The following is a 10,577-nucleotide window of genomic DNA, read 5'->3' as shown; positions in this document are numbered from 1 at the left end:
AATGCGAATGTAAGCCCAGCCAAATATGATTGCACACCTGACATGTCAGATTTTTTAAAATGTTAGCACTTTCAAGCTGTAAGCACAGCCGAGAGCCAGCTAAACCCCAGTGATGAATTTTATAGAAATCCTGATACAGGGTGGTTCTTTTCTCTCTCCTGACCCAAAAGTATGACATATCTAGAAATCCTGAACTAAGGGCGCCTAAGGCCAACTTTGAGCCTGAATTTTATATCCTTTTCCAAATTCAAATAAAAGCTCTCCAAAAAACATAAAAAGAAAAGAATTGGATTGTGAAACTGAATTTTTAAGAAAATTGGCCAATTTTCAATGTGAAAAATCCAGAATTAGCCAAACAGTCACCAAGCTTTCAGATTTTCCTGCCAAATTAATGTTGGAGAAAATGCTAGAGACCCACAATAATGAGACAAGAGAGTTGAACCTCAAGTGTGTAACAAATTAAAAGTTGACACTTATCATGCCACATCATTGTAGGTATAAAATTGGGGAAACGTTTTTAGGAGTCTCAAACATTTTCCTTGACGTCGATAATATGGAAGCAAGTTAATGACATTAGAGGTGTGTGTTGGTTGGTTCCATACCTTAGTATGTTCAAGTGCAGACTGAATGACATAATTGGCAAAAGGGTCTTGCAGCAACTGTTCAAAGTGAGGCACTGAAAGCAATTCATGGATAATTCTTGGGCGGCTCTCTTCAAAGAACTTTAAGCATTTTTCAACCACATGGCTGCTGAATTTTTGCATGGACAGGTAAACGTAGTGGCCTTCAAACTGAGAAATCAAGCTGGCAGCAGCTGAATGGGTCTTAAACTCTATAATATATTGGACAACATAATTTCTGGGATACAAAAAAGGAAATATTGAAGTCAAAATGCAGCATTATACTGTGGCTCGAAGCCCCGGATAAATAATCGCAGCAATCATTAATTGACCAGATTGGTACTTTGGTAGAGGTTTAGGGGGATGCATATAATGCAATAAATAAAAATTATCTAGTGACATGTGAGTTAACCATTAATGTACACAATTAAGAAAGCAATCACAACTATAAGATTCCAAACCCATATGTTATGAGCAGAATCACTACTGAGGCACAGGAGCAGCTTGATTTCTATAAAATAAGCACACCTGCAAAAGCCTAAGAATACACAAAAAGATAGCCAAATAACAACACATTGATTGAGATCATAGAACGAAAAACTTCATGTATGGAAAAGAACTACTACATGTCATTACCAAAATAAAATTATATTGAAATAAGATTCCAATTGATGAATCTTAAAATAAGACATGTCTAATCATAATATGGAGAAAATTATTACATCCATAGCCATTGCTTGAATCTTAAAATAAGACATGTCTAATGATAATATGGAGAAAATTATTACATCCTTAGTCATTGCGTTCATTGCTCTTATTAATAACAACAATAAGTACATAAAAAGTATTTAGGTGTATAAAGTATATACCATATATACTTGTATAAATTCTTATAAATATATACAAGTTACCTCACAAAATTACATAAATACTCACAAATATACGTAAATTGTGATTTTTCAAAATTTTATAGATCAACTTACATTTGTGAAAACTTACGCAATCTTATAAGATAACTTACGTAAATACATATGGTATGCACTTCCACAATTAAAAATTGTCCAAAAAAAATTACATGGCTATAATATTAGGAGTCCAATTCCCTCTAGTTGGTAAAGCCAATTAAACTCTGAAATTTAACATCTTTTTATATTGGTACTATTTTATCAAATATCAAGCGTTGATGTAGTCAGGTCCAGGTAATATTGTATGGAGCTCATCTCACCGGAAAATCCACTCATCTCATGGCCATAGGTTAGCTCCCGCGTGACTTTTATCATCTCTTTTATGTTAAAATGTATATTTTATATATATATATATATATATATATATATATATTAATATGCTTTCAGACCATGCATTCCTGGAAACAGTTCATTTCATTTTTTCTAGACTTGCATATATGGCATTCATATTAATATTCATCTTTCAAAAGTACCAACTGCAAACATGATGACAGTAACACAAGTTCTACATTAATGACAAAAATAGTACTTTCACACATTAATAGCACTAACAAAGTAAAAGCCTATAGAGGTTGCAATGCGAATCCAATTAAAAACAACATAGAGAAAGAAGTTACGGACTTGTATGGGTGCTTTGGCAGCACAAGAAACATTTCCGCTTCACCGAGACTCCCAATCCTTAAGCTTCTTGCTTCCTTTGGGTTTTGCTATAGGTGCATGCATTCCGGCCATTTTTGCATTGTACTTTGCCCAAAGAGGATCATTGTATGTCCACCTGTATAACCAACCAAAGAATAATTAAGAAAAACGGTTCGTATAAATATGATCCTACAAACCAAAAATTTAACAGGATACCCTAAACATAAAAACAACCAAGAAGGCAACCTCGCTGATCAAGCCAAGCGGTGAATCAAAGTAGGTCTCTAATACCAAAATTGTGTAGAAACAAACAACACAACAATTTCCTCATTTTTAGGACATTTTGTGTGAGATGATCTGATCTGATCTCATGAGTTAACAGATATATATATATATATATATATTTATTTATTTATATTTCCCAAGATCAATTATATATATATATTTATTTAACAGATCAAGAAAAAAACCAGATCATATATATATATGTAACAGATCAAAAACTCAATAAAAGATCAACTCATATATATATATATATATATATATATATATATTTAAAATAAATAAATAGAAAGGATATGTATGCTAAGCTAATGTATAATGTAAAGTTTAAAGGATAGAAATTGAAGTACTAGGCAGATCTGTATGGGAAAAACAGATGAAGAAAAAAAAACAGATCATATATATATATATATATGTAACAGATCAAAAACCCCCCTATATACACTCACAGATGTGTATATATATATATGTGTGTGTGTGTATGAAAACCCCCTATATCCGAAATCCCGACAGAGAGAGAGAGAGAGATACCCTTTGAAATCGGCGGTGAGGGAAGATCGCCGGTGAGGGAGGAGTGGCGGTGAGGGGCGAGCAACCGTCAACGTCGTTTGTGAGAGAGAGAGAGAGAGGGAGGCAGCAGCGGCGGTAAGGGAGGAGGATCGACAGTGAGGTACGAGCGACGGTGAGGGAGGATCGGCGGTGACGGATGATCGGCGCCGTCGTTGTGTGAAAGAGAGAGAGAGGAAGGCGAAACCCTAGATGGAGAGAGAGGCAGAGAGCGAGCAGGAGGAGAGGAGACGGTCGGCTTGTTGTGTTTGTGTTGTGTGTGTGTGTGTTCTCAAATAAAAACCCTACACACACCACAAATGTTTTTTTAAGGGTCAAAAATGAGGGGCGGGAACAAAAAAAAAATAATATATATATATATATATATATATATATATATATATTTTTAAGGGTCAAAAATGAAATTTAAATAACAAAATAACGCCGTCTAATTTTTTATTTTATTTTATTTTTTTAGACTGGGGTTGCTATCGTCAAAAAATTTTATTTTTTGTTAAAATATATATTTTTTCTAGTTAATGAATTTTTTTAAAATTTTTTTTTTTTTTTTAGTTACGAAGATTGAAAATTTATTTGTTTCATTTTTATTTTAATGAAAAAAAATATTATTTTTTTTATTTGGTAGAAGTAGGGGCAATATTTTAATGAAAAATATTTTAATGAAAAAAAGGTGAAAGAGAGATGGTGGTAGTGGTGGTGATATCGAAAGAAATTAGTAGTGAAGTTGTGGTAGTGGTAGTATAAATGGAGTGGCAGGGGTGAAAGAGAGGTAATGGTAGTAGTAGTGGCAAGTAGTGGTAGTAGTGGTAGTGGTGGCAGTGGAGTGGTGGCAGTGGTAGTAGTAATGGTAGTCGTAGAGGTGAAGTTGGTAAAAGAGATGAGTAGTGAGAGAGAGAGAGAGATGAGTGAGAGACAGATAGAGGAGAGAAAGCGAGAGAGAGACAGAAACAGAGTGATGAGCGAGAGAGAGACAGAAACAGAGTGATGAGCGAGAGAGAGACAAAGTGGTCGCTAAAAGTGCATTTTCTTATAGTGGAGAGCTCAGTAAATAGAGAAGCGATGAGAGAGAGAGTGAGTAATGTGAACACAATTTGTCGCTAAAAGTGCATTTTCTTGTAGTGGAGAGCTCAGTAAATAGAGAAGCGATGAGGGAGAGAGTGAGTAATGTGAACACAATGGGGGAGAGAGACAAACAGACAGACAGACACATAGAGAGAAAGAGAGAGAAACAAAAGAGTGAGAGACAAACAAACAGACACAGAGAGAGAAAGAAAGAGAGAAAAGTGATAAGTGAGAGAGAGATAAAGAGAGAAAGAGATATAGAGAGACAGAGAGACAAAGAGAGAAAGAGATAGAGAGAGACATATAGAAAAATAGAGAAAAACAAGAGATGAGAGAGACATATAGAAAGAAAGCGAAAAGAGATGAACGAGAGAGAGAATAGAAAAATAGAGAGATAGAGAGATGAGAGATGAGCGAGAGAAACAAAGAGAGAAAAAAGAGATGAGCGAGAGAGACAGAAAGAGAAAAGAGATGAGAGAGATGAGCGAGAGAGACATAGAGAGAAGAAAGATGAACGAAAGACACACAGACAGACAGACAAACAGACAGATAGACAAACAGACAGAGAAAGAAGAGTGATGAGTGAAAGAGAGAAAGAGAAGAGTGGTGGTAGTTCAATGGCATTTGCAGTAGTGGTAAATGTGGTAGAGAAGATGGGTGGTGAGAAAGAGAGATGAGTGAGAGACGACTAGAGAAAAGAGATAGAGAGACAGAGAAATAGACAGAATGATGAGCGAGAAAGAGACAAAGTGGTCGCTAAAAATGCATTTTCTTGTAGTGGATCGATAAATCGAAAGGGAGCTCAATAAATAAAGAAGACAGATAATTCAAAACTCTTTTCAAAACTTAATTCAAATCAATTTTTTAAATATTTTAAAAATATTTTAATTTTCTGAGAGACAGATAAAGAAGAGAGATAGAGAGAGAGAGAGACAGAGATAGAGTGATGAGCGAGAGAGAGAGAGATAGACAAAGTGGTTGCTAAAAGTGTATTTTCTTATAGTGGATCGATAAATCGAGAAGGAGCTCGATAAATAGAGAAGATGGGAGTAAGAGAGTGAACAAGGCGAACATAGTGAGGGAGAAATAGACAAATAGACAAGTAGACAGAGAGAGAGTGAGAAAAGAGTGATGAGTGAGAGAGAGACAGGAAGAGAGAGATAGACAGAAAAAGAGATAGAGAGAGAGAGATGGAGAGATAGAAAAAGAGAGAGAAACAAGAGATAAGCGAGAGATAGACAAAAAGAAAGAGAAATAGAGCGAAAAGAGATGAGCGAGAGAGAGACACAGAAAAAGAGAGAGACAGAAAGAGAAGAGAAATGAGCGAGAGAGATAGAGAGAGATAGAAAGATAAGAAAGAGAGAGAGAAAAAGAAATGAGAGAGATAGAGAGAAGAGAGATAGGCGAGAGACACAGAGAGAATGAGAGAGAGAAACAGGCAGACATAGAAAGAAGAGTGATAAGTGAAAGAGATAAAGAGAAGAGAGAGAGAGATAGAGACAGAGAGACGGGAAGATGAAAAAATGAATGAAAAGAGAAATGGTATATCAAAAGAGTTGACAACATTATTTTTTTTAATTTTTTTTGCGACAGAAAAATACCGTTGAATTTATTCAAACCATTTTGTGACTGTATATATATGAAGCTATCTCAAAACCACAATCACTATGCTAGGTTAGAGTTTTCCAAAAACTCTTTTGAGAAAATTAAACTTTCTTGTTTTCCGTGTTATATTGTTTTTACTGAATTTTTTAAATATTTTAAGTATTTTTTAAAATTTGTAGACACACCTAACATAAATACACCTAAAAATTAAAAAAATTGTAAAAAAAATCTTTTAAAAATTCACTAAATACCAAAAATACAATACTTCAATCCATTTTTTTGTATTTTTATGTATTTATTAATTTTTAAAAATATTTTTTCATAATTTTTTTATTTTGTAGATACATCTAAGTAAGGTACATCTAAAAAAAATATTTAAAATTTTAAAAATATTCACTAAAAAAAAAACACGAAAGTCACTTTTTGCGACGGCAGAAAATGCCGTCTCAAAAAAGCAGAGTATTTGCGACGGCGCCATTTACCGTCTCAAAAAAGCAGAGCATTTGCGACGACACTATTTGCCGTCTCAAAAAATGAGAGTATTTGCGACGGTATTTAGTGCCGTCGCAAATGCTCTGCTTTTTTGAGACGGCAAATGATGCCGTCGCAAATACTCTGCTTTTTTGAGACGGCATTTTCTGCCGTCGCAAAAAGTGACTTTTTGAGACGGCAAGTGTGCCGTCGCAAATAGTTCCGTCTCATATACCCAGTTTTCTTGTAGTGCCTTTAGAAACTTTTGAATAAACTATATGTTTTGAGATTGAATATCTGGTTAGAAATAACTGTATTGGGCTATCGGTGAAGGATAGCTATGGTAGAAATTGCATGAGGATTAGGTGAACTAAAACTAATTCATTGTTGGTTGTTATTAAATATGATCATGTTATAAATATATCGTATATGTATGATTGTTTGGGAGGAGAAAAAGGATGTACTCCATGTGTGATTATATCTATAAATACATTGTATATGTATGATTGTTTGGGAGGAAAAATGGGATGTACTCCATTGTTTGGGAGAAGAAAGGAGATGGACTCCACTGAAATTAAGTTGGCCAGAGTGTCCTGGGTGAAAGTCCCGAAATTATACATTGGTGTCGATCCTGTGGACAAAATATTCGTAAAATGGAAGATTGAAGTGTTTGTGTGTAATTGCGTGATTGAAAAACCACTGAGTTGTAGTTTCGGTTGGGTTATTGAAAAATAATGAAATCAACTCATGTATTGAGATGAAATGAAGGAAAACAGATTAAGATTTTGATTTGGTATCTTGTGATTATACAAATTTGTGAATGTTTTATCACTGTGCATGCACATTGTACGTATATCTTTGCTAAACGTCATATATTGTGTTGGATTATTCCTACTGAGTTTCGGCTCACCCTATTTGGAAAAACCATTTAAAAGTGTTGACGACATGCCTCCGCTAAGATAAGCTTGGAGGGACTTTTGGGAGCACGAGCTTCTTTTGTTGTATTCTCTTTTGCATAGCCTAGGGCTTTATTTGTATGAGCTAGTCTTACTTTTGTTGTAACCAAGCCAAGACTTGGAAAGGTGTAAGCCTATAGGGCATTTACTTTTGCTACACTCTTTTGTATCATTAACTCTATATAATGAAAGAACAACATATTCTAATTCATGCTATTATTTATATATACTTTTGGGTTATATTTATTATATTATTTTGGGGGCATTACATTTTTTGTAGTGATTTTTTTAATTTTTTAACTATCTTAACCTATTACCAAAACAACCCTAAAAAAGTATTCCAAATACTAATTTTTTTCACTTACTAAAAAACTTAAAAAAAAAACAAATTACTAAAAAAGTCAAATTACCAAACGAACACTTAGTTGCCTCGTAAAACATACTCATGAACCCTTAATTAGACCTCTAATCTCTTTAGACCAAAAGGACACAATTTGTCCAAAAAGAAAACTATCTGTCAAAATACAATACAATCACACAACACATGCTACTGGTGTGCTTCCTGCTTGTGAGGAAATACCAAATGTAAAAACATATAATTCACATTTGACAAAGTTGGCTCCCAGCCAATAACCCAAACCCCCTTTTATCCCCTCCCTCCTCCTATTCCACCCAAGCCTTCAATATCATTCTTTTTCAGCAAGTTCCAATAAATGAGGCTGAAATCATCAATGACTTATCAAATTACAGTATTTTGAAAAAAACTTAAAAAATGCAATAAGATTAACAATCCATGACCAGAATCTTACTTAGCCAAAAGGGCTTTACAGAGAACTGCATGGCGGTCATTCTTCACTCCTGACCTCCTTTCTCCAGTTTTGCCATTTCAGTCGTTACTGTTCTAGGCTCAGAAAATTACACTAACATAATAATAATTAACAATGAACATATGAATGGCTGTAGAACATCGAGACAGAGTCTGCAAAAAAATATATGTTGCGGAGAGAGAGATAGTCAATTTGTGCTCCTAATGGTGTTAATCAGTACATAATAAGGGATTCAAGTACTGAAAAAGATAACGAGAATATAAGCTTTCTTGATGGTGGTTATTGGAATATCTCCGGTCCTTGACGTTTTTTTTTTTTAGTTAATTAAATTTAAATTTGATAAAAAAATAATTATAATTTTTTTTAATTTTTTTTATCACAATGTTTATCAAATCAAGAAAGGAATAATTTTTTTTCCCATCAAATTGATAATTCATGAAAATTGAATTTGATGAAAATTTTTTTAAAAAAATAAAATAAAGGGACAATAAAAAAAATTAAAAAAAAAACTGAGGTAATTTTTACAATTTAAGGAAAAATTATTTGGAAAAATTACAAAAGAACTCAAGGTTGACATTTGTAATAAAATAAATGCCGAGTTTTTAATTTTATTAATTTAAATCATAATCTTTTGATTTATTTTTAATTTAAATAATCTGTCTATTTTTGTTAAGTAAAGCTGAAGAAATATAATATTTTAGTCATTAAACTGAATTAAAAATAATACTTTAGATATTTTATGTACACTTACATTGAGTTTAATGACTAGAATACTTTTTTTTTTCCCAGTTAATATTACTTAATAAAAACAAGTGAATAATTTAAATTGAAAACAAATCAAAAAATTAATATTTAAATTGAGAAAATTAACTGTGTGTGTCAATTTCCGACCACACTGCCAAACTAGTATTTAGCTGGAGAGCACCGGCAGAATAGATTAAGCCCGAACGCCCTGCAACAGAAAGAAGAGATTCCAGCGGTGGTTTGTCCACCCGGGGGCACTTCAATGATCAAGTCAGTTATCTCTCAAAGATAACAAAAGTGTTTAATTCACTTATTTAGAATACAAGAAGCGTACGTTAGACCCATGAGAGTGCCTCTCTTTTATAGCCAACACAATCCTAGTCCCAATAGAAGCCTAGCTTCAATGGACTTAGGATTACTGCTAATCTTGGACTCCCAGTAGGATTGGGATAAACTCTCTAAGAGTCTTATCTTTATCCAAACTGAAGTCATCTCCCATTCTAGGACTCTTGTCCCTTATCCACTTATCCCGGATTCCGGTATTCTCACAGATAACCTCGGCCTAGCCGAGATCACCTCGGCGTTATGACCAGGACATGTGGCACCCCGACTGGCACTTCGGTGACACCTCGGCCACGTGTTGTCACTTAAAAATTATGTCCCCACAACTGCCCCTAGGTTCTATTACCTCGGCATCCTGAGGTGATGGAACCTATATCGTTTCTTCCATTTAGCACGTCGGCTAAGCTCACTCTATTCGTTCGTTACCGAGGTCATAATACGTCGGCTCAATATGACCAAAAACTTACAGTCTGCTTTCACCAATGCCTCAAAATCATTAACCAAGTTTGTTCAAGTTTCTCAGCTGAGATCATCCTCCAAGATGAGGTTCTACTCCGTTAAATCGAGAATTCTAAGAGCTTCAACACGCGTATGAGCTGTCACGTATGACTACTCAACCGTTCTTGCCACGCGTCTCCCTCTCTTTGGGCCGTACCCGACACGCGCCACTAAGTCGTATTGCTCTTGCGTGCGCCGTCTTACACGCACGTCGTTTTAGCCACATTAATTGCCTTTTTACTGTCGTTTTGTGTTTCAATAAAACTTCCTTCCTCTCTCTTCGTCGTTTCACCTTCGCATCCTCATTCCCGTGCAAGCTCTCTCTCTTCGCTCTCCCAAATTTGCCATTAATTCAAGCGTTCGAGCTCTGCAACTTGCTCCGTTCACCTCCTCCGGCGAGATTTTTACGGCTCCATCACTTTTGCAACCGTCGTCTGACTTCCTTCCGAAATTCAATACTCTCCCCCTAAGCCGATATCATAGGTATGTGGAAGCATAGGGTAGACACCCCAACCAAGTTGGAATATTTCAGGCAGGAGTTTTCCATCCCAGCCGACGTCCATCTGAGGTTGGCTGGGGAGGATGACTCCATCATGCCTACAATCGATTCTGTGCTTTTTCCCATTGTAGCTTTCATAGAGTGTGGACTTAGGTTCCCACTCGACATCCTTTCCTGAGAAATCATTCATTACTATAAATTGAACCCAATGCAGCATGACATCAACTCTTACCGAGTTATCAACGGTTATAGACGCGCCCGAACGTCCTGGGAAAATCCCGTTTTGTTCATTGGGCTCACTACAGTTCGGACTCCATGCCACGGTTCTTAATCTAATCTTGCAAAGTGCAATGCGAGATTGATAAATCACCAAAGAGTCCAAACCCAGCAAATCGTTTTGAAAAACTGATTTTTAAAAAGAAGTCCCAAACATGGACTGCTTTGCCAGATACAGAGTCGCCACCTAAATATTTTATTTTTGGGAAATTTAGGAAACCTTG

General features: G+C 35.2%; 1 long non-coding RNA gene across 1 annotated transcript; it reads right to left on the bottom strand.

The window, feature by feature from the left end:
• Nucleotides 1-2,073: 2,073 nt before the first annotated feature.
• Nucleotides 2,074-3,275, bottom strand: LOC145790199 (uncharacterized). Its single transcript, XR_014328861.1, has 2 exons — nucleotides 3,038-3,275; nucleotides 2,074-2,360 (listed from the first exon to the last, which is right to left on the bottom strand). It is a non-coding gene; the product is annotated as an uncharacterized LOC145790199 (long non-coding RNA).
• Between the last annotated feature and the right edge of the window lie 7,302 nt (nucleotides 3,276-10,577).

Source organism: Camellia sinensis, chromosome 5 (genome assembly GCF_055761805.1).
Source record: "Camellia sinensis isolate YWXY chromosome 5, ASM5576180v1, whole genome shotgun sequence".
Taxonomy (NCBI): domain Eukaryota; kingdom Viridiplantae; phylum Streptophyta; class Magnoliopsida; order Ericales; family Theaceae; genus Camellia; species Camellia sinensis.
The sequence above is the reverse complement of the archived record's forward strand: the minus strand, read 5'-3'. Positions and strand labels throughout refer to the sequence as shown.